Source organism: Cetorhinus maximus, chromosome 14 (assembly GCF_964194155.1).
Source record: "Cetorhinus maximus chromosome 14, sCetMax3.hap1.1, whole genome shotgun sequence".
NCBI lineage: Eukaryota > Metazoa > Chordata > Chondrichthyes > Lamniformes > Cetorhinidae > Cetorhinus > Cetorhinus maximus.
In genome coordinates, this window is record NC_135892.1 from 102856343 (window position 1) to 102884284 (window position 27942).

The window sequence follows — 27942 nt, forward strand, 5'->3', positions numbered from 1 at the left end:
GTCTAAATCTGGGCTGCATCATCAATATCTACGGTGCAAATAGTTAACTATTCTAGATGACTCAACCATCTTATTTGCAGCTATGTTTTGAGAAAATGATTCAACCAATGTACTTCTAACTAGATTATTTCCCTGAATGGCTCCAATGCACATTGAAATCCCTCCTTTACCTTCATCTCTCTTTCTACATGCTGGAACTAGAGCATAACAAAACTACATGCAATTAAAGATTATTCTTCCAGGAAATTTAATGTTTACTATTGGCCCTATGAACCCATCGCAAGCTGTCCAATTAAGGAAATGATGCATTGTTGACAGACAACAGAAGCATTTCTCAGGCTGTCAGTGACTGTGAAAAATCCATGACAACACAGATCTTGAAACCAGGTGTCAGCATGGACGAAATACGCCAAAGAAACATAGCCTTCAGAAGGTAATGTTCCCAGGCCCTCCTACTTCAGCATTGCTAAAGAGAGGAACAAAAAAATAAGAATGAACTTGTGTGTCTTTGTTTTTGCATGGGAAGTAAATTCAACTCAATTCAAAAGACCAACAGCTGCTTTGATTAGAGACTTAAAGCAGACAATATAATATTGTGATTTATTCAGGGCAAATGTACTTCACGAACTGTACCCTTTATAGATTCTGTGTGTTAAGCTTCATCAGAATGCTGCTTGATTTATTCCTGTTTTATCAGTGAGCTGGAAATTAAGCTTTTCTGAAAAATAACCCAGACAACCCTAAAAAGGAAGATAATCCTTTTATTTTCACATCTAAGAAAAATATTCTGTAAATGTAATTGATAAGCTAAACAAATACACTCAGCTAATTTGAAGCAGAAGCAGTCATCCTATCCTTTAGTAGGACCACATGCTGAAAATTAAATGTATGATGAAAATACACTATGGGTGTTCAGATCTAAGAAAATATCCAAGACCGGATGAGTTGTACCCAGACTAACCTACTGCACTGAACTAAAATACCCTGTCATCTCACAATTTAAACAGTTTCATCACATTTTCCAGGAGAAAAACATTATCAAAGCACCACCATTATCACAATGTTATTTTCATGGAGAAACATAGAACCTTGGAATGTGATCCTCAACATGCCAATTAAAAACCCAGAAATCTCAGGTAATAAAAATGGATTCAACTTACTTTGTAATCTTATATCAGGATCTTCATTAAAAATTTAAAACAATATGTTAATTCCCTCTGCATTAAAGTCCAATAATGATTCACTTCAAAAGCACTTCAATTCATAAAACATGTTGTTTTATGCGACAAGTGCCCTGAACAAAATTTTTTAGAAATCAACTATAAATAGAATATCAACATTCCAACTTGCACAGATTACATAGAACATATCTTACATTCAGATGTTGGCAACTGCTACGATATCATTCCAGCAACATGCAATGTTACCCAAGAACCTTGCTGCCGTGTTGTTCATTAACTCCAAACTATTGTTTTTCTATTTAAATTAGTGTTAGCACCTCAATCAATCAGTAAAGTGCACAATATCGTGTAGTAACAAACCATACAGGCCAGAAAAAACCTTATCCAGTTATGCCAACTACTGACTTAGCTAATCAAACTCATGGTAGGAGTTCTTCTGCTGATCTTAGCGTTGAGGGAGGTAAAACAGCCATAGTTCCAGATTTTGACAGTTATCCAGCAAACCCATGTGAAGGTTGGGAGAGGACACAATTAATTAGGCACTACTATGGTACAGTTTCACAGTCAAATAGTCATCAATACTCACCATCCACACTCACCAGTTAAAAAAAGCAAGTCAATTGGGTGAAACACTGCAGAGGAGTTGAGCCATAACTAAAGCATACAGCACTACTTTCAGGAAGAAAGAAAGAACAAGGGGAGAAAAAAGTAGAATGTGAAACATGCAATTGTCTGAGTATCTTTGGAAAACAATTTTGACATGTATACTCTGCTCAAATGTAGAGAATAACATTTTTTCCTAAATTACCAATAACACTAAACACTTTCAAATTAGTTTGGTGACCTTAATAAGTTTTCAATAGAAAACTGATGTTTTGATGCTCCCTAACTGGAAATTAGTGAACAAAGTGAAGAGGCCCAGTAATCCCAGTTTCCCAACACAAATTCTTGGTACATGCAATCTATGAAGAGAAGACAAATGTCTATATTCCAGTGAATTATACACAATGTACATCAATCTAATTTATGCAAACTAAATTGAACTTTCTGGGGGCACTGTTTTAAGTGCATGAAAATAACCAGAAATATTACATCCACACTTCTTCCCAGCCCACCCCCTCACCCCTCACAACCCAAAAGCATCTTTATCTCAATAAACTGTCTCTATTACACAGTGCGCAACTATTCTCTAACAATCAGTTTGTCATTTGTAAAACAAACTCTGGTTCTGGTTTATGCTAATTCTTTTATGAAGGAATTTCTGCAGTGTTCTCAAGGATTAACAACAGAATTCTCAGGAATGCCAGGTTAACAGTACAGCTTTGCAAAAGTATTAAAAATTTCTCAAGCAAATTCTTAGACTTTACAATTACTAATAGTTTTTGATGCTTACATAGGTTTACTTTAAAAATGTGATCATCTATCTTTATTATTCATGAAACACATATATTCTGAATGATTAGAGTTTAAAAGCTACTCAAAAGTAATTGCAAAAACTGCAACAAAATGAAGTCATCTCCAAACTTCAGCATTCATCCTGCAGGATAAAATTATTGGCTTTGCAGAGCCATATTGATTTAGTATTGTAAAACTACCAATAATTTTAGCGAAGATTGTTGACAATTCTCAAGCTGTAATAAAAATCTAAAAATATTGTAAATACATTCATACGCAAGTCTCAAAATAGTTTGAAGCAACATCAATTAATGGGGTTCAAAGCTGTGATGCCCTATCACTTACCAACAACAGAGACCCCAATTTTTGTAGCGGATAGTCATTTGGTAGTACAGAACTAGAGTATTGCTGAAAGAGATATTTTTGTCAAAAAATTTCATCTTTCAGGACAATTCACAAGAATACCAAATGCAAAGGGAACAACAATTTATTTTATATGAGAAGAGTGCTAATTGATCAGCAAGTGGACTCGCATCGCAAGAGAGTGTACATAGCTCCAACAGCCTGTTTCAGTACAGCATTGTCCTTTTCAATTCTTCCTCTCTCCTGCGTCAGAGGGGTTCCCTTGAAATACCTTGTTGGTTGTATATTCAGGAAGGGCTTGATTAATTCATGTCAGCTGCAGTTATTGTTTCAGAACAGGTTTTGATGTCTCATCTCAGAGTTATTTGCAAAGTCTCCGTGGTGTGAATGGTCAGGAGATGGGATCTTTCATGCTCACCAGGGGATTGATATGTCTGTCTTCATTCTCATTTTGTAGAATGCAAAATTGTGCTTTGTAGCAGCACGGCCTTTTTTAAAAATTCATTCATGGGATGCGGGCATCGCTGGCTAGGCCAGCATTTATTGTCCATCCCTAATTGCCTTTGTTCAGAGGGCACTTTTGAGAGTCAACCACATTGCTGTGGGTCTGGAGTCACATGTAGGTCAGACCAGGTAAGGGTGGCAGTGATGGGTTTTATTTTTTTTACGACATTCAGCAATGACTTCATGGTCATCAGACTTTTAATTCCAGATTTTTTATTGAATTCAAATTCCACCACCTGCCAAGGCGGGATTCAAACCCGGTTCCCCAGAGCATTACCCTGGGTCTCTGGATTACTAGCCCAGTGACAATACCGCTACGCCACCGCTTCCCCCATACAGCCCTGTAGGGCTGTTTCTTTTTAAAGATAACTAACGTCTGTATAGGGTTCTGGTTTAAAATCCAGCTAGTGTAAAAAATCAGAAATCATATCTTCAGTAAAGCACATCCTCTTAACACCTCCGTACCACACAGAATGAAATAAGATTCACTCATTTCATTACAAGACTGGGAAAGAACCAGTCGGAACACAATCGGAACTATCTGAACTTTACTATTTAAATCACATTTCATCAGACAGTTCCTATTGCAGGGCAATTGCCCATCGGAAAACTGAACTTCCCAGGTGGGGCGTCCCTAGCTCATCTTTGGAGTAACCCCAGATACACTGCCCCAGAGCTAGGAAGTTACAGGGCATTATTTTTCCCTGCAATGTGGGTAACCTTTAAGTGATATGGTTGGAGAAACAAACTCCAATAAAACTGTTTCGCATTTTCGGTTTTGAATTTCTCCACAAAGGTCAGGGGATTGCAATCCATTGAGACTGCAGTCTCTCTGTATCCATTTCAGACATATATCTCAAAGTTTGAGAGCCAGTAATAATCCTAAGGTTTCTTTCTCCACAGTGGAATATTGTTTCTGGTGTTTGTTCAATTTCTTGGAGAAATACCCGATCTGTCTCTCTGTGCCTAACTCATCCTCTTGGAGTAGGACAGCTCCTACCCAGAGGTCACCAGCATCGATGGCTACTTTAAATGCTTTGTTAAATCTGGAGCTGCTAAACATTGGTTCGTTTACTTAAATGGCTTTCAGCATCTCAAAATCTGTTTGGCATCTCTCTGTCTATGCTACCTTTGCTTTTTTTCTGTAGTAGGTCTGTTAGTGGGGCAGCCATAGTGCTGAGGTTCGAAACAAACTTGTGGTGAAAATCACACTTCTCTAAAAATCTCATTATTTCCCGTTCTGTTGTGCAGATGGGAGAATTCACTACTGCCTGTATCATCACAGCTCTAGGCAGCACTTGACAATCACATCCCCAAGCTACGTCACCTCAGCTTTAGTGAACTCACTCTTTGTGAGATTGACCACTAGGACAGCTGACCTTTGGTAGAGAGTTTTTCCAGTTATTCTAGGTTTCCCAGGTAAACTACACAATTGGGCAGGCCCACCACTACCTGGTTCATCAGCCTTTAAAATGTGGCTGGGGCATTTCGGAGTCCAAATGGTATGACTCGACACTGGAACAACCTATCTGGATTTATGAAGGTGGAAATCTTTGCTCAGGTGGTCAAAGGAACCTGCCAGTAGCCCTTTAATAAGTCTATCTTAGTCACGTAGGCTGCGTTACCTACTCTACGCAATCTTCCAGACAGGGAAGTCAGCTCTGATCACTTTTGGAAGTCAATGCAGAGCCTTGTGGAGCCATCCAGCTTAGGTTCTTACAACAATGGACACATGGTTTAATTGAGTTCAAAATTCACCATCTGCTATGGTGGGATTCACACTCAGGTCTCCGGATTACTAGTCTAGTGACAATACCACTACACCACCGCCTCCTGCCACGGGCACAACTGGGGAACTCCATCTGCTGTTGCTGGGCTCAATTAGTTTGTGCTCCAACATATATTTAATTTTCTCCCAAAGCTGTGTCAGTTTTTCTGCGTCTAGACAGTAGGGATTCTGCTTAATGGGAGGGGTCTCTCCCACATCATGTAGAGCTAAAGTGGTGCAGTCTGGCTTGTCTCTACAGATGTTGTTAACTGCAGTGAGCAGCCTTGCCAGGTCTCCTCTTCATTCTGCATTTAAATGGGTGAACATGGTGGCTAATTTCTCTAAAATTTCCGCGTTTGCTAACAGGGCAATAGGAGGTTCAATTTGAGCCTCGTCCAGGCCTCCCTCTAACTCATCCTCACCGTCCCTTTCATCCTCTAGGTGTTTGTCAGATAACAAAAGAACTGAAGTGCTGTAACCTGCAAGGCTACAGACTGGGTGCTGGAAGGGTGGGATTAGAATGGGCAGCTAGCTTTTTATTTTTTATTTTTCCACCAGCATATTCCCACTCTCCTTATACCCCTTGTCACCTTTGGAGTCCAGCAATCGATTTCCTTCTTAAATACATTCAGTGACTTGGCCTCCACAGCCTTCTATGATAGAGAATTCCACAGGTTCACCACCCTCTGAGTGAAGTAGTTTCTCCTCATCTCAGTCCTAAATGGCCTATCCTGAGTGTGACCCCTTGTTCTAGACCCCCCCGCCCCAGCCAGAGGAAACATCATCCCTGCATCCAGTCTGACCAGCCCTGTCAGAATTTTGTATGTTTCAATGAGATCCCCTCTCATTCTTCTAAACTCTAGTGAATACAGGCATAGTCCACCCAATCGCTCCTCATACGACAATTCAGCCATCCCAGGAATCAGTCTGGTGAACCTTTGCTGCACTCCCTCTGTGGCAAGTATATCCTTTCTCAGGTAAGATGACAAAAACTGCCCACACTACTCCACGTGTGGTCTCACCAAGGTCCTGTACAGCTGCAGTAAGACATCTTTGCTCCTGTACTCAGGTCCTCTCGCAATGAAGGCCTTCTTAACTGCCTGCTGAATCTGCATGCTTGCTTTCACTGATTGGTGTACAAGGACAGCCAAGCCCCTTGGTACATCAACATTTCCCAATCTATCATCATTTAAATAATATTCTGCATTCTGTTTTTCCTACCAAAGTGGATAACTTCACACTTATCCACATTGTATTGCTTCTGCCATGTATTTGCCCACTCACTCAACTTGTCTAAAACATTTTAAAGCCTCTTAACATCCTCCTCACCACTCACATTCCCACCAAGTTTCATGTCGTCAGCAAACTTGGAAACATTACATTTGGTTCCCTCATCCAAATCATTGATATATATTGTGAATGGCTGGGGCTCAAGCACTGATCCCTGCCGCAGCCCACTATTCACTGCCTGCCACACCAAAAAAGACCCATTTATTCCTGTTTCCTGTATGCAGACCAATTCTCAATCCATGCCAATTACCCCCAGTCCCATGTGCTTTAATTTTGCACACTGACCTCTTATGTGAGACTTTATCAAAAGCTTTCTGAAAATCCAATACACCACAGGTTCTCCCTCATTATTCTGCTAGTTACATCCTCAAAAAACTCCAGTAGGTTTGTCAAGCATGATTTCCCTTTCATAAATCCATGTTGACTGTCTAATCCTGTTGATACTTTCCAAATGTCCTGTTATCACATCCTTTATAATAGACTCTAGCATTTTCCCCACTACTGATGTTCGGCTAACTGGTCTGTAATTCCCCGTTTTTGCCCCTCCCACCTTTTTTAAATAGCAGGGTTACATTTGCCACCCTCCAATCTACCAAGTCTGTTCCAGAGTCTACAGAAATTTGGAAGATGACAACCAACCACTATTTCCATAGCCACCACCTTTAGTACCCTGGGATGTAGATTATCAGGCCCTGGGGATTTATGGGCTTTTAGTCCCAACAATTTCTCCAGCACTTTTTTTTCCACTAATACTAATTTCCTTCAATTCCCCCTTCTCACTAGACTCTTGGTTCCCCAGCATTTCTGGAAGTTACTTGCATCTTCCTCTGTGAAGACAGAACTAAAATAGTTGTTTAATTGCTCTGCCATTTCCTTGTTCTAAATTATGTATTCTCCTGTTTCAGACTGTAGAAAGACCCACATTTGTCTTTGCTAATCTTTATCTTTTTACATATTTATAGAAGTTTTTATGTTCCCTTTTATGTTCCTTGCAAGTTTACTCTCACTATTTTTCCCTCTTAATCAATCTCTTGGTCCTTCTTTGCTGAATTCCAAATTGCTCCCAATCCTCAGGCTTGCTATTTTTTAAACTTCTTTGGATCTAATACTATCCTTAATTTATTTTATTAGCCATGGTTGGGCCGCTTTTCCTGTTGTGTTTTTGTGACAGGAAGGAATGTATAACTGTTGCAATGCATACATTCGTTCCTTAAATATAAGCCATCACCTATCCACTGTCATGTCTTTTAATGAAGTTCCCCAATCTATCTTAGCCAACTCACACCTCATACCTTTAGTTTCCTTTGTTTAGGTTTAGGGCCCCAGTTTCGGATCAGACTACTACACTTTCCAACCTAATGACGAATTCTATCACGTTATCGTCATTGTTCCCTAAAGGGCTCAACACAAGAATATTATTAATTAACCTCTTCTCAATGCACAATACCAAATCTAGGGTGGCCTGTTTACTAGTTGGTTCCTCAATGTACTGGTCTAAAAAACCATCTCGTACATACCTCAGGAATTCATCCACCTCAGTATTATTGTTAATTCGGTTTGCCCAGACTATAGAAGAGGTGGTAACATAGTGGTACTGCCACTGAATAGTATTCCAGAGACCCAGGGTAATGCTGTGGGGACCTGGCTTCAAATCCCACCAGGTTTTTTTTATTTCAGATTTCCAGCATCTGCAGTATTTTGCTTTTATATCAGTACATCTCAAAATGTTTTACAGCCAATGAAGAACTTTTGGAGTTTAGTCATTATTGTAATGTTGGAAACACAAAAGCAAATTTGCCTCCAGCAAGGTCTGATAAACAGCATGTGTGATGGCCAGGCAGTCTGTTTCAGTGAAATTGTTCGAGGGATAAATATTGGCCAGGAGATCGAGGAGAACTCTCCTTTTTGAATAATGCCATGGGATCTTTTGCATCCACCTGAAAGGGCAGACTTTAACCCATAACTTTCTGACTCAAGGGCCAGGATTTAATGTGAGCAACGGGGATCTCACCTATCAAAGGCAATAGGGTCCCCAATGGTTTTAGAGAAGCTGAGGGAGATCAGGGAAATAACACAGCTACAGGAGAAAATCCTCGGCATTTTACCTGACTGCATAGTGACCTGATCTATGGCCAAACAAGCTCAATCAGAGGAGGCTGACTTGGTATCGCAGATGGATGATCCTATCATCTGGTTATCCAAAATCGTTTTTAGAGTCTAGAGAACTCTAAGGAAGTAGTGAGTAGGTCTTCCTTGGTTGTGGCTCAGCAAGCCTACCCAGTGTTAAAAAGTTGGTATAAAATGCCCAAACGGAAGCCGAAGCAGAGGGAGTCCCAGAGTGCTACTATTTTAAAAATTAACTGATGAGGAAGTGGAGACCTCTTCAAAGACCTGCAGACGAGAAGTGTACAGTGATCCACCAGGTAGTGGTGCTGCCAAAGTACTGTGGGGAAATATTGAGGTTAGCCCACGAAATCACAATGGCTGGGCATGTATATGAAAAACCCTAGCATGCGTAAGCCAGCATTTTTACTGACCACACCTCCACAAAGATGTGGAGAGGTTCTGCAAAACCTGCCACACCTGTCCAGTGTGGGGAAGCCTCACCTGCAATTAAACGTGCACCTATGATTCCCATACCAGCTTTTGGGGAAACATTCAGCAAGTTGCTCGTGGATGGTGTTGGAGCCCTGCTGAAAACAAGGGGCTGCCAGTATATTCTTACTATTATGGATGTGGCTACCTGGTTCCCAGAGGCTGTTCCTCTGAGAACACTCTCTGTCAAGGTAGGGGCAGAGGGATTAGCACAATTCTTTGCCCAATACGGTTGTCAAGAAAGATCCCGTTGGATCAGGGTTCATATTTTATGTCCAGAATATTCCAGGAAGTTATGGGTAACCTGGATGTAACCCAGCTGAAGTCCTCAGCATACTACTACAGTCACAAGGGGCTTTAGAATGGTACCATTAGACCCTAAAAACAATGATCAGGCCATACTGCCAGGAGTGCCCCCATGACTGGGATTTCTTCTGTTCGCCACCAGGGACTCACTCTGTGTTCACTGGTTTTACTCCTTTTTAATTAGTTTATGGACACCAAGTGAGAGGTCTTCCAAACTAATCAAGGAGACACTTTGACAACAGAAGAGGTCTCCACGTTAGACTCCATATCTGTGTTTTGTGAGCGACTCAAGAGAACCTGTGATGTGGCTTAAAAGCACCTACAAACCTCCCAATTAGCTATAAAAAAAAGCAGGCAAACGAACATGTCAAGGCCCGAACCCTTCAGGCAGGAGACTTGGTGCTCGTACTCCTACTGACACAAGGTGAAAAGACAGGTGAAAAGGAAGTGGGGTGGCATTGTTAGTTAAGGATGAAATCAGTGTAATAGTGAGAGGGGATATTGGCTCAGAAAATCTAGATGTAGAATCAGTCTAGGTGGAAAACAAGGGAAAACACTAGTTTTTACTAGGAGAACACTATAGGCCTCCAAACAGAAGTGGTAAGGTAGGGGATCGCATTAAACAGGAAACTAGACATGCATGTAACAAGGGTGCTACAATAATCATGGGTGACTTTAATATACTTTTTTTTATTATTCGTTCATGGCTAGGCCAGCATTTATTGCCCATCCCTAATTCAGAGGGCATTTAAGAGTCAAGCACATTGCTGCGGGTCTGGAGTCACAGTAGACCAGACCAGGTAAGGATGGCAGATTTCCTTCCCGAAAGGACATTAGTGAACCAGATGGGTTTTTACGATAATCAGCAACAGACATTTAATTCCATGATGTAATTTCATCACATTTTTACTTCTCTTTAGCTCTGAAGAAGAGGCACACGGACTCGAAACCTTAACTCTCTTTTTTCTCTCCACAGATGCTGTTAGGCTTGCTGAGTTTTTCCAGCATTTTCTGTTTTTGTTTGAGATCTACAAAGGTTTTTAAAAGGTGCTATATAAATAATTTATTTAGAGAAAAAAATTCAATCTAGTAATACGTGGGTGAGCAACAGAGAAATAACCACAAAAATTGCCATATTGTCATAAAAACCCCACTGTTTCACTAATATGTTACAAGGAAGGGAAACTTCCACCCCTTCCTACCCTACAAGGGATTCCAAACCAAACTACATGGTTCATACTTAATGTAGTCAGAGCAACCACAAGTAAATAATAAATGTAGTCTTACTGGTATCCCACACATGCAAAGAAGAAATTATTTTTAAAAATCTACTGATGTCAGGAAGCATTGCATGTTCATTAATTTGCAACAATGCATGAAAACAGATTGGATTCATATAAAAAAAATGAATCCAATCTTGATTGTGGTTCTTTATGTTCCCTTTACACAAAGAAAGCAGTTTACTGATTTCTGTTGAGCCTCATCTAACAAAGTGCCTGCTCGGTTTCATTCAGAAATTGAAGCATTTATGTCAGGCACAAATATGCAGTCCAGATCAGAGAGCATTGGTACATTCATATCACTGGATTATACCAATGTGCAAGGGGATGTAGGACAGGGTGAGTGAAATCCCCTAAAAGCAAGACACAGAAATCACTTCCAAGAGCAAGTGACATAATTGAACCCAGAAGATATATACAGCAAACCCAAATTTATAACAGCTCTATTAGTGGATGTTTTACAAGGACAAGGGATAAATTACCAACTACTGTCATCAGTGGCATATAACAATAAATGCTGTTAAGTAGAAGTACTCAATTCCTGGGTAGACTCTGACGTCTCACTTGCAAGTCCAGACCTCAGCTATCTGGCAAGGTGATGCTGACCTTGCTTGTATCCAGTATGCTCAAATAAAGCACTGCCAAAATGATTGGAACCAAATTATTAGAATTACTTCTGTCTGGTGTGAAAGTGGTTTCTGCAGCATTTTTGAGCTTCAAAGAAATGGGAGGAAAATAGGCAGGCACATCATCCATAAGAGGGGAAGCCTCTAATTTCCAAGTAAATACATTGCTCATCTTGTAAGAAAGAGGGGGAGCTGATAACTATATGCAAATAGCTCCAAACCCAAACTTCAATCAATCCAATGTCGCAAAGATAATTCAGAGAATCTAACATCCATGAGGATAAACAGTCATATGATTGGAAGTATCTGCTGTTTTACTGTTCAATCCAGCTTAGAAAGAAATCTAATTATGCACCAATGTGTCAGTTGCACATCATCCTGATGAAGTTTATGAGATTAAGTATCGCCTCATTATTGACATAACAGACTGCCTATAATATCTAGCTCTCTGCTCAAATGTACACTTGTATATTGGCTTCTTGATAGCTGGTGAGGCTGATCTGATTTTTGTTTTACCTGGTCTGTGCCTTTAGGGCTACTGGGTGTGGCTGAACCCCTGATGTGGTGGATAGGCTATTGAATAGTTACACCTTGAAGCAAATTAATTGACCATTTTCTATTGCCTGCCACTGCTTATCCAGAATAACCCAGGGCAGATAAGATAAGTCCCCCACTTCTTTGAGTACCAAAGAACCACATGCATTGATAAAGCCCCAGTTTATGTCCCAAAGAACATCACAGGAGCATTATCAAAAAAAATTTGACCCCAAGCCAAAAGGGGAGGTATTAGGGCAGATGATCTTGGTCAAAGAGATAGGTTTCAAAACCTGAGTGGAAGAGAGGATCAGGGAGGTCATTCCAGAGCTTAGCACCCAGGCAGCTGAAGGAACATCTGACAATGGTGGAACTAAAATTTGGGGTATGAATTGTATGAGTGCACAGATCTCAGAGGGTTAAAGAGCTGAAGGAGGTTACAGAGATGGGCAAGGGAGGGGCTATGGAGGGATTTGAAAACAACGGTGTGAATTTTAAAACTGTGGAGTTGCTAGACTTGGAGCCAATGTCAGTCAGTAAACAGTGGGGTAACGGGTGAGATGTGAGTTAGGATACAGGCAGAGTTTTAATGAGCTCAATTTTATATAGGGTGGGAGGCCACCAGGAAGGACAGCAGTCAGTCTATGTCACTCTTAGTGCTGTAAATTGATGGTTACCTGTACATCCTCAGCTTTTCCCATTGGGGAGAGGTCAGGTGCATTATGGTCAGTAGAAGCCTGCAAGCAATGATTGATTTATTAGGTGTTTATTAGGTGGTTTAAATCTACTATTTTGCTAGTTGTATGATAGGGTGTTTGGCTTGGCAAGTTTGTCAAGAATACGTTAAGAAACACAAATTAGTTCATTCTCAAATCTATCCGCAAAAGCACTGACTGCTGCACATGTTAGAATGTTTGATCATGGATGCATTAACATAGTTTACCCTATACTTTCCTGTAACTGCAGATCCAGGATCACTATAAGTAAGCCAGTGCATCTTCTGCAGCATTGCTAGTAGGGAGCCAGTCAATACACTTTTATGTAATGTACAAGCAGCACCAGGAACAGCTGGAGGAGACATTGTTTTGTGCTATGTACAGAAAATATATCAGATTCATTCATTGATAGTGACTAAGGAAGTCACACTGCATTGTTATTGTAGGAGAGTTTGTGGTATTTTCTGGCTCCAAATCTTGGATTATGTGTATGCTCATGTGAAAACTTTAGATCAGTGGCCCTGATCACGTTTAAAAGTTTAACTGTGTAAAAATTCTCTTACCTATTTTTGAAGCTCTAGATGTTAGGAAGATTTTACAAGTTGCAGGTAGGAAAGACGACAAAAGGCTGGATGCAATTGCAATTTGCATGCTGGGATGCTTGAGAGGCTGAGTTAATAGTGATTCTGGGATATAGGTGCATGAGTAAGGATGTAGGAGCATTGGGAGTGGTGGTAACAGTTCTGGAAAAACTAAATGATGTGGCTATCATGTTTGGAAATACTGTAAACAGGACAGCGTCTAGTAGGAGTGAAATCTCTAAAAAGGTTTCCCTAACAGGAACTGAGAAAATCTGTATGATTTAAAATAAATACTGCCGGACATTTCTTCAACCAGACTGCACCTTTAAGATGATGGAAACTGCATTTTTGCAGGCAGAAGTTGAATGAATAGGGAAGAACCTAGCTGATATGACGGAAGTGCAATGGTCAAAACATAAGCAAGTTACAATCACTGGGCATCAAAGATAGCATACAATATATAAAATTTTATGGAGAAACCTCAGCAGCAACCAGTGATGTTGGAGAGGTCTCTCAGCACCACTTTAGTTATGGATATTCCTTCTGGAAAAGGATGACGTGTTATTAAGCCAGTCAAACAAACCTAGATCTGAAATTGTAACTTTTAACTATTGCACCAAACAAACTATTGCACCAATGAGTCAAAGCTTACAGCTAGATACTGAATATTTCAAAAATATAAAACCTTCTAGAAGCCATGACAATCCATTACTGAAGGGAAAATTGAAGTAAATGGCAGTCCACCTGTAGGAGGAGGTCATTCTAAGCCATAAGGTCTAATCATTAGAATGTAGGAAGAAGAGATGATTCATTTTTTCTAAAGAACAATAAATCAAGGCTTATTGTACAGGTATGTCCTACAAAGTTGTGAGAAGAAATTGAGAAAAGAAATCCTGCCCTTGTAAATTTTCATAACACACAGGGCATGTTATTTGGTTGAAAAACGTGACCCATGTTTTTCAGATCAGCTGGAAGCTGCTCCAGATGTTCAGTATATGATGACTCTGTTGAAGCCTAACCCAATTAAAATGATCACGACCACAGTTACAATGGAACTCTGTTCCAAAACAAGGGAGAATACAACAAAGACTGTTGCTGAGAGATTGAGCCCTGGAGACTGATTTTAAGTCTGCCAAAAGGTAGGTAGTTCTGTCCTGATTTAGCTTCGTGGAATTTCCTTTAATTCAGTCTCAATGAAGAGAGTTTTTAAAAATAACCACATGTAAAAGGCCATATCTCTAGCCGAAACCAATACAAATGTCACAAGGAGAGTCTGGCTTGATCCTTCTGAAATAGTACAGCTGATTAGATAGTTTAATATCTTCTCTAAGGGACAGCACCTCCAATAACTAGTAAAGATGCTTAAGTTTTCCTTTCAGATGAAGGTTTCTCAAAGGGAATCAGAAGCATAAGATACCATTTAAGGTAATTTTTTCCCCCCACTTTCCTTGTTAAACCCAGAGGACCCTAGCCTAAATCAATACAAATGTTGCAAGGAGTCCGATCTGATCCACCTGAACTAGAACAGGCAGATCAGATGTCAATTTATTTCGCTAGAGAAAGAGCATCAGAACTGCATGACGAAATTCAGCGCAAGTTTTTTTTAAAAAAAAAACTTTCCTTTGTGGAGCTCAAGGGACAAATGCTTCTCCAGGCTCTTCAAGGAAAGTTTAGGCCTCACCCCCAATTCCCTTTTCTATCATCAGATGCTACAGGAATCTCCATCCCCATACTTGATGAGTGGCCAAGCCAGCTATCATTTTCAACTCTCATTCTACCCATTCAAAAAGTCAGCTAGTGGCATGTTAATGAGGCCCCAAAGTTTAAATAGTCATGGTTTCATTCTGCTACATACAGGCAGAAAATTAACTCACGTTGCGCAGTTTCCACTGTTTCTGAAAAAGAAAGCATAGTACAGGGCTTCCCAAACTGTGGGCCATGATTCCCCAATTGGGTCACGGGACAAGATTTTGTGGTTGCGGGCTCAGAGGCAGCAATGGCAGCTTTGCAACCCTGATTTCCAACAGCTGTGAGGTCCCTTTAAATCATCACTTTTGTTTGTTGGTGGGTGCGACCTAATGGACTGATCTGAGGCCCAACTGCTGCTGTAAAAAAAGGTTTTTTTTGTAGAAAGCTTGCCTTTTCATCAATTCCCCCCATGCTCAATTCCTATTCCCTTCCCCCAACACAAAAGCTGAAGCCCCCCCCAACCCCAGCCCCTCACTCAATAGCTGAAGCCACCCACCACCTTTTCCACCCACTCAAGAACTCTTGTTCCCAACGCAGCCCCAAATTTTCACTCTGGGGTCACACAAAGTCTGATGCATTAAAATGGGGTCACATCAGGAAGTGGCTTGGGAAGCTCTGGAACAGTACAAAGGTAAATCTTAAGTCTATACACAATGTTTGTTTTGCACAAATTTAAAGCACTAGACTGGAATTTCCACTTTGGGCACAGTGATCCAATACACTAGTTTTGAAAAGCTCCCCCCCACCCCCAAAATCATTTGCACATCATTAAACAAAATCTGCTATGAACCAGCACAATCAAGCAGTGTTTTAAAAGGTAATCTTTGTTTTAAAAAAAATCCTTGATATTCAGGTGAGATACTCTGGAAGAAAAACAGTGCAACCTAGCAGAAATATCAGGTCAATAAGTGACACAACTTGATTGCAATCTAGTGTAGAAATAATTTGAGATTAGGAAAAAAATTGTTGCAACATTTTCACAGCTAAGATTAAAAATATCCATTTGTACTGAAAGTACATATGGATAAAGTAGTTTCTGTGGGGTGGAAATCTAATTTTACTCGCAACCTCAAAGTAACATTAAATATTACAAATAATTCTAGTTTTACATACACAAGATTACAAGACCTTTCAAATTACATCTACTTGTCATTTGAAGTTCAAAACTATATTGCACTTTCAATAACAAAGTTTCACTGATATCGCCATTAAAACAAAAAATAAACAACAGTTTTTACAACAGAGGATAGGGTGGAGTAGCCTGTCAGAACAATGCCACTACACCTCTGGGGCACCAAGGTATAAATGCAGTCCAATTGGACTTTGGGCATTTGGTTTAAAAATGAATAATTGTAATTTTAAATGTAATTATGATAAAGGTAAAAAGTGACAGCTTCTACAAATTACTCATCTATACAAAAATGTTGACCCCTCCCAGTAAAAAAAAATCAACTTGCATGCAATAGCTCATCTCTGCCACAGAATGCCACTAAACCATCATGATATGAAGCAAGAAGGCTGCCTCTATCTTACTGAAAACAACCAAGCAAGAAATTTGAAAACAACTAAAAATTTGAAAACAAAACAATTGTTTATTGTGTTATTATTTGGATTTTTTGTTGTTAACTAAAGCAGGGGCAGGAACTTTCTTGCAAAAAAGTCAAGCCAGACATTTTTTAAAATTTTATGACAGCAAATTTTTCAAAGCAGCTCCAAACTGCCAAGTCTGTTTCTACCTCAAATTAAATTCAAGTTCCCAACATCCAGCACAATATGTTGAACATATCAAAAGCTTTGGAGTAAGTCCAGGGCAATTTAATTTAACCTGCAGTAAAACAAGAGACATCCACTTGTTTCTCTTTAAACCTTTTGCAATCTACTTTTTCCCCCCAATAGTTTTCAACCTACTGGTCAAAGGATCCCAAGAGAGCAACACAACTCTCTACAGTTTGCTATTGAAGGCCAGAAGCCTATGCTTCCCCCCCAAATAAATTCCCACTCACATGAGAAATCAGAGAGGGGACAAGAGGAATTGAAGTAATGTATATCCATTCATGACTTCAAGAAATGCCAAAGCACTTTATAGCAAAGATTTTTTTGAAGTGTTGCAACTGTTCTAACATAGGAAACACAGCAGCCAATTTGTACACAGGAAAGTGCTAACAACCAGTTAATCTGTTTAACGATGTTGGCTGAGGAAGTGGACTGGAGCACTGCATTGTCAGTCTAGATTTCTTGTTCAAGTAACTGGAGTGGAACATGATCCCACAACCTTCTAATTCAAGGGAGAAGAGGGAATGAGGACAAACTGCTCCAAAGCGAATGCACTACAGGAGTAGGGTTCAAAACTGAGGTGTGACCTGGTGTTAAGAACCACAACAGCACCACAGCAATTTTGGTGTTTTGGGCAGGTTCAATACGTCAACGGACTCATCCAAAAATGTTGTACATTAGCATTATGTAGAGGAAAACCTATCAGTTAATTAACATACCTGTAGGGAAAGTTTATTCACTTAAAACATATGTTCAACACTGAACAGCTGTGAGCTTTAAAAGGCATTTATTAAGATGCTTATTAAACACAATCTGCATTAGAAGCAATATGCAGATTCATTGCTTAGAAAAACAAAACAGCTTTTCAAAAAGTGAACTATTATATAAATGTAAAACTGATGAGTTAAATTCAGAGATCACCATGCATTTTTTCTAGCTTTACATTAAAATATCAGTACCTTTCTGGAAGGTTTGGTGTTGCTCTAAGATTTTAGACTAAATGGCATGATTAGTAAGCCCTAGGAAATACATTTCAAAACAAACACACATTGCAATTAAAGTTCAATCCACATAGTACTGCACATATACTTTAAATCTTGCAATCATATAACAGCTGTCAAAATATTGCACACCAGGACAATACGAGTGAGATATCACTATCTTGCTCTCTAACCCAATTCCATTACTGGTGACACAACCTTCACCCACCATGTCCCTGCACTTTGGCATTCTAACTTCAAGAACAGATGAGATTCTGGAGTAGAAAAAGCAGATTTATTACAGCTTTTTAAAAATTAATTTATCTCTGAAGTCACCAAATTTGTACCTTCAGTTCTCTCCTCTGCTGCCTCATGGCAAAATCATCCAACATGGAAGGGATCAATTTCTGCACACTGAAAACATCTAGCTCTACCTCTCCACCATCTCTCTTGACCCCACCACTACATCTCTTATCGAATGCTCAAATCCAATATCCAATTGTATACATGTCACAATTTACAACAGTTAAACATTAGCAAGTCTGAAGCCTTCATTTGCAGCCCCCACCACAAACTCAATATGCTTGCTACTGATCCACCCCCTCCAAGGGCATGGCCTTAGGTCTTTTTTGCAATCTCGGCATTCTGTTCAAGCCCCATCTGACAAAGAGCTGGCACAGGCAGAATGGACCAAGTTTCCTCCTTCAGCGCTGTAAACTTGTATGGCTTATTGTAAAGTGCATAGAACAATTTCCATAATGAGTGAAGAGCTATATAAATCAAGTACTATTTTGTTCTCTCAAACTGAACCCACTGATACTGGAACCTTTGTGCCCTGATAGCAATTTCAAGCCGAGTTTCAGAGCCACATTTAATCAAGATTACTCACTTATTTACTCCCCTACCTTAACAAAATCATGACTGAAATATTTATCAACAGCCTTGCTAGTTTCTGTGCGCCCTGCAAAATGCCAACAAAGCCTTCATCCAATTTCAAATAAAGGAGCAAATATTCATCACCCAGTGCTCTGAGCCCTCCCAATACACAGCACACCAACTTCCAAATTTTCATCGCCATCTTCAACTTCCTTCATGGCTTTACTTTAGCCTAACTCTGCAATTTCTTTAGGCTCTACACAATTTCCATTGGTGGCACAGATTTCACCCACCACATCTTTATTCCAGAATTCAAAGATTCAATGACTCATACGACACACCAAAGTAGGCCATTTGGTTCATTGTATCTGTGCAGGCTGCTTGAAAGAGCTATCTAATTATCTTCACTCCTCTGTTCTTTCCCCATAGCTCTGCAATTTTTTCCTTTTCAAGTTTATAAACAATGTCCTTTTGAAAGTTACAATTGCATTCCAGATCATAACACTAAAAAAAAACTCTCATTTTCACTAGTTCTTTTGCCAATTATCTTAAATCAGTGTCCTCTGTTTACTGACCTTCTTGGCAGTGAAAACAATTACTCCCTACTTACTCTCAATTTAAACACCTCAATTAAATCTTCCCTTAACCTTCTTTGCTTTGAGAACAGTTCCAGTTTCTCCATGTAACTTAAGTCCCTCACTCCTGGTTGCATTCTAGTAAATTTCTCTGTGCTCTCTCCATGCCCTTGACATCCTTCCTAAGTGAGGTGTCCAGAAATGGGCACAAAGCTCCAGCTGAAGCCAACCTGCGATTTACAAAGCTTTAGAATATCTTCTTTGCTTTTGTACTCTGTGCTCAATTTATAAAATCCATGATCCCAAATGTTCTCTTTTAAAGCAGCCTCTTCAACTTGTCCAGCTACCTTCAAAGGTTTGTTTACGTGAACCTCCTGGTCTTTCTTAAATTATACTATTTAATTTAAATTACTAATTTTTCCTACTAAAATGTATCACTTCACTCTTCTCTGCATTAAATTCAATCCACCATTTCTCTGTTCATTTCATTGTTCTTTGTCCTCTTGAAATCTGCTACTACTACATTTCCAAGTTTTGTATCATTTGTGTCCTCAATTCCAATCTTAAAATCCTCACCTCAGCTTCAAAAAGCTGCTCAATAATTACATTTAACTTTTCTCACACTTGCAGTCAGTGAGGTATTACTTCTGTAAAACATGTTGGGACACTTTGAAAGGTCCTGTATAAATGTATTTGTTCTTTCTACTAAAGAGAACAAAGATGATGTGGCCCCAATCAGGTTTCCGCCCGTCACAGCACTGAAACAGCTCCTATCAAGGTCACACACAGTATTCCATGGGACTGCAACTCTGGTGCACTACTGCTCTGTGGTCACAGCTGATTACATAACGACTCCTCCAACATCTCTCCTCCGTTGTCCAGCTAAGTGGGATTGCCTAACCTGGCTCAAGTCTTACTTATCCATGTTGTAGCCAGAGACCTCTTCCAGCCCCCACACAATTATATTTGGAGTTCCCCAAGAATCTTTCCCCATTCCACCATCCCCACTTCTCATCTGCAGGCAGCACCTCTAAGAAACCACTGAAAAACATCACATCAAGTTCCACATTTAAGCTGACAATATCCTGCTCTATCTCACCAACATGTCTCGATTGCTCCTGCCTCAGTATTGTCAGGCTATATCCAAAATCCAGTTCTGGATGAGCCAACGCTTCCTCCAATTAAATAAACACTGGGAAGACTGAAGCTATTGTCTTTGTCCATTGCGACTAACTCTGTTCCCCAGCCACTGATTTCAAGTTCCCCCTACCCTGGTCATTGTCTTGGGTTGAATCGAACTATCCACAATCTCAATGTCCCATTTGACCTTGAACTGAGTTTGTATCCTCTGCATCAAAGACATCCTACATTCACATCCATAATTACACTCGTCTCTTTCGTGTCAATCCATCTGCTGCTGAAACCTTCATCCATGCTTTTAAAAAAATCTCCAAATGCAACAATTACAATGCTCTTCTAGCCAGCCTTACAGCTTCCATCCTCCATAAACTTAAGTTCATCAAAAACTCTGCTGCCCATATTCTATTTTGCACAAAGCCCCATTCACCCATCACTCCTGTGCCACTCCTGGCCCAACAGCCACATCCATAGAACCATAGGAAAGTTGCAGCACAGAAGGAGGCCATTTGGCCCATCTTGTCCATACCAGCCCAAGGACACACAGGTGCCCTTTCTAATCCCACCTTCCTGCACCCGGCCCATAGCCCTGCAGCTTACATCACTTAAGGTGCAGATACAGGTACTTTTTAAAAGAGTTTAGAGTTTCTGCCTCTACCACCAACTTGGGCAGCAAATTCCAGACACCCACTACCCTCTGCGTAAAAATGTTCTTCCTCATGTCCCCCCTACACCTTCTGCCACTTATCTTGAATCTATGTCCCCTGGTTCTAGAATTCTCCACCAAGGGAAACAATGTTATCCTGTCCACTCTATCTATTCCCCTCATAATTTTGTACACCTCAATCAAGTCACCTTTCAGCCTTCTTTGTTCTAAGGAAAATAACCCCAACTTATCCAATCTCTCCTTGTAGCCACACTTTTCTAACCCTGGCAACATTCTTGTAAACCTCCTCTGCACTCTCTCCAGAGCTATTACGTCCTTCCTGTAATATGGTGACCAGAACTGCACACAATACTCCAGTTGTGGCCTCACCATTGTTTTATACAATTCCAACATTATATCCTTACTTTTATATTCTATATCTCTGCCAATGAAGGAGAGCATTCCATATGCCTTCTTTACAACCTTGTCTACTTGAACTGCTGCCTTCAGGGACCTGTGTACTTGTACGCCAAGATCTCTCACTTCATCTACCCCTCTTAGCATATTCCCGATTTCAAACTTCTCGTACTCATGTTCAAGTGTGTTCACAGCCTATCTAATCCATTTCTCTAACTTTCCTTTATGAACTGTGTACCTTCGCCCCACTGTTGCCAGCTGTGCCATCAGCCATCTAGGTCCTAAACTCTGGAATTCCTATCTCCTTAACAACAACCTCTTTGACTAAGCTTTTGGTCACCTATCCTAAAGTCTCCTTTGTTGGCTTGGAGTCAATTTTTGGCTAATTATGCTCCTGTAAAGCATCTTGGGTGGTTTTACTAAATTAAACTTACTTAGACTTGTCCCCATGCGGGACAAGGGGCAGTAAGACTCCGCCACTGGCTCCAGTCCATCAGAATCTCTTCTTTCCAGCCCAGGTGGTATCTCGCTCTTGGGAGGTCCCCCTTAAATATATTGTACCAGGTTTTCTTTGGCAGGCCCCATCTTCTTCTTTCATCTGTTGGTGTCCATTCTGCCACTCTGGTAGGGCTTACACCCAGGGGGCAAAATACATCTCCTGCCAGCATCAGTTGTCTCTCCATCACAATGTCCCGCAGGCACCTCTGATCAGTTATCTGTAGCACCTTTTCATTTTTGATGCTCTCTATATGATTCCCAGGATCTTACATAGACAGTGCTGGTAAAAGACATCCAACTTACATCACACCTCCGCTGTTCTTTTCTGTGTTTCACTGGCAGTGATTGCAGTTGGTAATACTATGGACACAGAGTAGCAGCTTCATAGCCGTGCTGGAACCCCAGACCCTGTGGAGCCATTGGAAAACTGATGCTGCTTTGCTGAATCTTGCATGGGCGTCAATCTCTACATCACCTTTCCTGGGATGTTGCTTCCTAGGTAGGGGAAGGGGTCAATGCCCTTGATGTTCTGTTGTCGATGATGATGGGAGAGCCTTGTTGCTGTCCAGTCATTATTGCCTTAGTCTTTTCACAGCTGATGCGTAGACCAACCTTGGCACCGCTACTCTAAAGGCTGGTGGTCATATCTTAAAGCGTGCATACTAAGTTAAAAGTTAAATGCAAACTGTTGTTGTGCCAGCCTGGATTACATGCTCAAGGGAATGTGTTAGGGTATTAGGGCTTCAACCCAAAACAAGATACATGTTAAGAGACATATCCAAAGACCAGATGGAATTATAGGGTATGTGACAACAGGGGTAGAGAGTTCCTTGGATGACAGAAAGCAAAGGTAAGGGTAAAATAAGGTTGCTTGAAATGGAAAGGTATAGTGTTAATGTACAACAGGGTCAGTGTTGGGATCTCTCTACTTTACATATACATCTGGACTTGGGAATTAAGGAACAATATGATGTGTGTTGATGGTACATAATGGACAATAGTGAAATTTTAAGATCAGTAGGGGGGGGCATGAATAGGCTAGCAAGATGTGCAGGTGGGTAGCGCATGCAATGTAATGAAAATATATGTATATTTTTAAGAGAATGAGCAGAGAATGGAAATAGCTCCTGTGTAGTAAAATTCTTAATGAGGTAGACAAAGATCAGCGGGGGGCGCAGACATACAGTTAAAAGCGGGTTTTTGCAAGCGGAACAGGAAACCTGAATCGTATATATATATATATAGGGGCATAGAATACAAAACAAGATGAGAAATAATCTGTTAGATATTGGTTAGGTCACAGTAGAACAGAGGTTGTTCGCTTTGGTGGGAAGACTGGAAGAGCAGATTATTATTTAAATAGAGCGAGTTTGCAGAATGCTGCAGTAGAAAGGGATCTGGGTGTCCTTGTACATGGATCACAAACAGTTAACAGGCAAGTGCAGAAAGTAATTAGGAAGTAAAACAGAATGCTGGTCTTTACTGTAAAGGGGATGGAGTATAAAAGTAGGGCAGTCTTGTTACAACTGTACAGGGATTGGTGAGACCACATATAGAATACTGTGCATAGTTTTGATATCCTTGTTTAAGGAGGGATACACTTGTTTGGGGGCAGTTCAGAGAAGGTTCACCAGGTTGATTCCTGAGATGACGGGGTCGCCTTATGAGGAAAGGTTAAGCAGGTTGGGCCTATACTCATCGGAGTTTAGAAGAATGAGAGGCGATCTTACTGAAACAAAGATGCTGAAGGAGCTTGACAGGGTAGATGCTGGAAGGCGTTTCTCCTCATGGGGGACTCAAAAACTAGGGAGCACAGTTTCAAAATAAGGGGTCACCCATTTAAGATGGAGATAAGGAATTTCTTTTGAGGATAGTTAATCTCAGGAATTCTTTGCCCCAGAAGGAAGTGTACTCAAGGTTGAGTTAGACAGATTTTGATCCACAAAGGAGTTGAGTGTTTTGGGGGGGAGGCAGGGAACTGGAGTTACGGCCACAGTTAGAATAGCCACCATCTTTAATTGAATGGTACAGCAGGCTCTAGGTGTCAAATGTCCTACTCTTGCTATTTCCTATGTTCTTATATAAAAACTATATTCAGTTTTGGGCATATTTTATTTATATTATTTGTTTTCAAATTCCTCCATAGTCTCACCCCTATCTCTGTAACCTCCAGCAGCCTTACAACCCTCTGAGATTGTTATGCTCCCCCAAATGTTCACTTGCATATCCTCAATTCTGATTGCTCCACCACTGGCAGCCATGCCTGCAGCTGCCCAGGCCCCATGTTCTGGATTTCCTTCCTAAAGAACATATGAAATAGGAATGAACCATAATGCCCCTCGATCCTGCTCCTCCACTCAATTCGATCATGGCTTATCTTCCACCTCAACTCCATTTCATGTCCACTCCTTTGATTCACTAAGAGAATCAAATCTAATAACATAAACCTCTACATCCCTCCATCCTCCTCAACAAAAACAGTGTTACCTGGAAAAACTCAGCAGGTCTGGCAGCATCGGCGGAGAAGGAGTTGACGTTTCGAGTCCTCATGACCCTTCCGAGGACTCGAATCATCAACTCCTTTCTTCTCCGCCGATGCTGCCAGACCTGCTGAGTTTTTCCAGGTAATTCTGTTTTTGTTTTGGATTTCCAGCCTCCGCAGTTTTTTGTTTTTACCTCCATCCTCCTTCTGCACTCCTTAAAATCAACCTCTTTCCTGCCCTATCATCACTAATGTGGTTCAGTCACATCTCATTTAATATTGCTCCTGTGAAGCACTTCAGGGCCTTTTACTACTTCAAAGATGCTATATAAATGCAAGGTGCTGTTTATGTAGGAGGCTCATGTGCAGTATAAACACCTGAATAAACCATTTCAGTTATATGGTCTGTTTCTGTGCTGTCTATTATCTCTATATTTCAAATATTGTGTCAGTGACCCCAGTATTTCTATATAGTATGCAGCTATATGAAAAGAACGTGGAATAATGTGTTGTGTTTCACATATAGGAGCATGTATATTAACTGCAAAATAGCTACTACATACCAACATATGAATTAAGAGGAGTAGGCCATTTGGCCATTCGAGGCTGCTCCTCTATTCAATAAGATCATGGTTAATCCGATTGTGGTATTAATTTCACATTCCCTACTTCTGGTAACCTTTGACTCCCCTTTTAGTCAAGAATCTATCCACCTCCACCTTAAAATATCCAATGACCCTGCCTTCACCACTCTCTGGGGAAGAGCGTTCCAAAGACACACAGCCCTCAAAAAATTTCTCATCTCCATCTTAAATGGGAGAATCCTTATTTTCAAACTGTGTCCCTTAGTTCTAGTCTCTCCCACAAGGAAATTTCAAGAAACTATTTCAAGTCCATTATTTTAGTTGGAAATAAACAAGACAACTATCATTCACAATACACCATTACAACAGTGGCAAATAAAACCTCTTCAGATAACTAACATGCATAAGCAATATAAAGTCTCAATCTTACACAGCCCTTCCACTATGCTATACAGCCTGAACCTTTTGCATAAGAGAGCTTGATAACCTATTCAAAAGACTTACTGAAGTATGAGCTCTACGTTTACAGTAAAAGACATATTTTAGTTGAGGTCAAGTTCAATTTCCACTTTCTTTTGTCTGTTAATGGTACCAGCTGCTCATAGATAATGAAATTATCCATACCAAACCTTTTTCCTTTCTAACTATCACATCACAAGCAGTGGGCTTGCTCTGACTGGCTACCACCACAATGGGTAAAAATACATTTTTATTTGGCTAATGAACTGATTTTGAAAGAAGACAGGATAATAATCCTCTGTTTAATAGATTCCTAAGTACACATGAAACCCAAAATTTCTATTTTCTTTAATAACTAAGACATATACCACGGAATTCATTACAAAACTGTTATTCTTGGAATATGCATAAAGGGTACTAAAAGCACAAAATGTACTCAGGGTGGGAGACTTGACTGTTCATCACCAACAGTGGCTTGGTAGTACCACTACTGACCTGATCCTGAAGAACATAACTGCCAGATTGGCAGTTGGGTGGTGTGAACACCAATTTGAGAAAGAAACTTACAGTTCTAACGAATCTAACCAGCCTAAATGCAACTATCTATAAGGGTATTAGATGGAATGGCCATCGCATAGATTATGAAAGCAAAGTCCTGTCTTCACACTGAGGACATCCTCAATCCAACGTTGTGTGCCACTACCACCAGGCTGAACAGGATAGATTCAGGAAAAATCTAGCATCTCAAAACTGGGTACCCATGAGTCACTAGGGCCCATCAGCAGCAGCAGAATTGTAATCCACCATAATCTAGTCTCATGGCCTCCATGCCCCTCACTCTATCATCATCAACACAGATCACTAATCCTGGTTCAATGAGGAGTGTAGGATAGCAATGCAGAGCAGCACCAAGTATACCTGAAATTAAAACCTGGTGAAGCTACAATACTACTATCTGCATGCTAAACTGCAGAAATAGCATAGTTAGAGTCAAAGCCAAGTAATCCCAAAAGCAACAGATCAGATCAAACCCACCCCGCAGATCAGATCAAAGCTGTGCAGTCCTGCCATATCCAGCTGTGAGTGGTAGTGAACAATTAAGCAACTCATGAGAGGAAGCAGCCCCATCCTCAAAAATTACTGCAAAGTAATGGAAGCTGTATGTTATCAAATGGCAATTGATCTGCTCACCAGTGCTCAGTTTTGGTTCCTGGCTCTTCAAAGTCTTTCAACCATCTACAAAGCACCAGTCAGGAATATGCTGTAATCCCTTCCACTTGCCTTATTGAATGCAGGTTCAACAACACTTAAAAAGCTTGACACCATCCAAGGCAAAGCAGCCTGCTTGGTCAGCACCCCATCTACCACCTTCAACATTCACTCCCTGTGCCACCAGTGCAATATGGCTGTAGTGTGCACCATCTACAAGATGCACTGCAGCACCATGCCATGCCTTCAACAGCTTCTCTCAAATGTTCATAAGTAAATCTATCATTTCTACCATCTAGAAGGACAATGGCTGCAGACGCTTGGGGATATCACCACCTCTAAGTCACACACCATTTTGGCTTGGACATGCACTGCTCTTTCTTAATCATCACCAAGTCAAAATCTTGGAACTCCCCACAGTGTGAACTCCTTCACCACAGACTACAGCAGTTCATAGCAGCAGTTTACCACCACCTCCTCAAATTTAATTAGGGATGGACAACAATTGCTGGCCTTGCAACAACACCCACATCCCTTGAATGAAAAAAACTGTGGAATCCATGATAATGGGAGGCAAGACAAAGCCAAGTACCATCAGCAAGTGTTCACCCCATGTTTCCTGATCATGTAATAAGGGGCAACATATGGATTAGAAATATGACTAGCACAAAGACAGAATTTTGGAGGACACCCGAGAGCATTGGCGGAAATGGCATTTCAGGTGGTGTAGTGGCCACAGCTAGGTTGATAAGAAAGGAACCAAGCGATGGCAGTGCCATGGAGGATCAAGGACAAGACACTCTGGAGGAACCTGGTATAGTTACTCCTGTCAAATTCTACAGAGATTAAAGAGAGTTTTAATAACTCCATAATCATAGTCACCTAGACCATTATTAGTGACTTGATTGAGCAGGAAGAAAAACCAAAAGGAGTAGTGCATATGGAGATATTTAGTTGTGGCATGTTTCAGTACCTTGGAAAGAAAGGTAAAAAAGATGATGGGATGTCAGTTGAAAAGCACGAGGGGGCAAGGGTAGCCTCTTTATAAAAATGTATATATATAATGCATTGGAACATGGTTTGAAGGAAACTGTACATGAGAAAGGGAGTACTACACCATTAAGCAATAGCTGAGCAGCCATGAGCAGAGTCCAAGAAGATCAAATGAGCATAAAATGGAGTTTTACATGAAATGAGATTTGTGACAGAGAGACAGAGATAAACTGAAATCAAACAATGTTGTGACATTGGAACAGGGGCAGACAGTGCACCAACCTACATATACGGTTAAAGTGAAAGAAATGTCTCGTGATTGTAATTTTTGTTCATATCACTGTAGAAGAAGCTGATAGCCTCACTTACAATTTTTAAAAATCAATTCTATTGTCAATAGAAGAAATGTGTGATGGTGTCTCCTA

The 27942-nt window shown here is 40.5% G+C and overlaps 1 protein-coding gene across 6 annotated transcripts in view; it reads right to left on the bottom strand.

Annotated features, from left to right (window-relative positions):
• The window catches only part of akt3a (AKT serine/threonine kinase 3a), a 340324-nt gene that overhangs the window by 164483 nt on the left and 147899 nt on the right, over positions 1-27942 (bottom strand). The window lies entirely within an intron of this gene.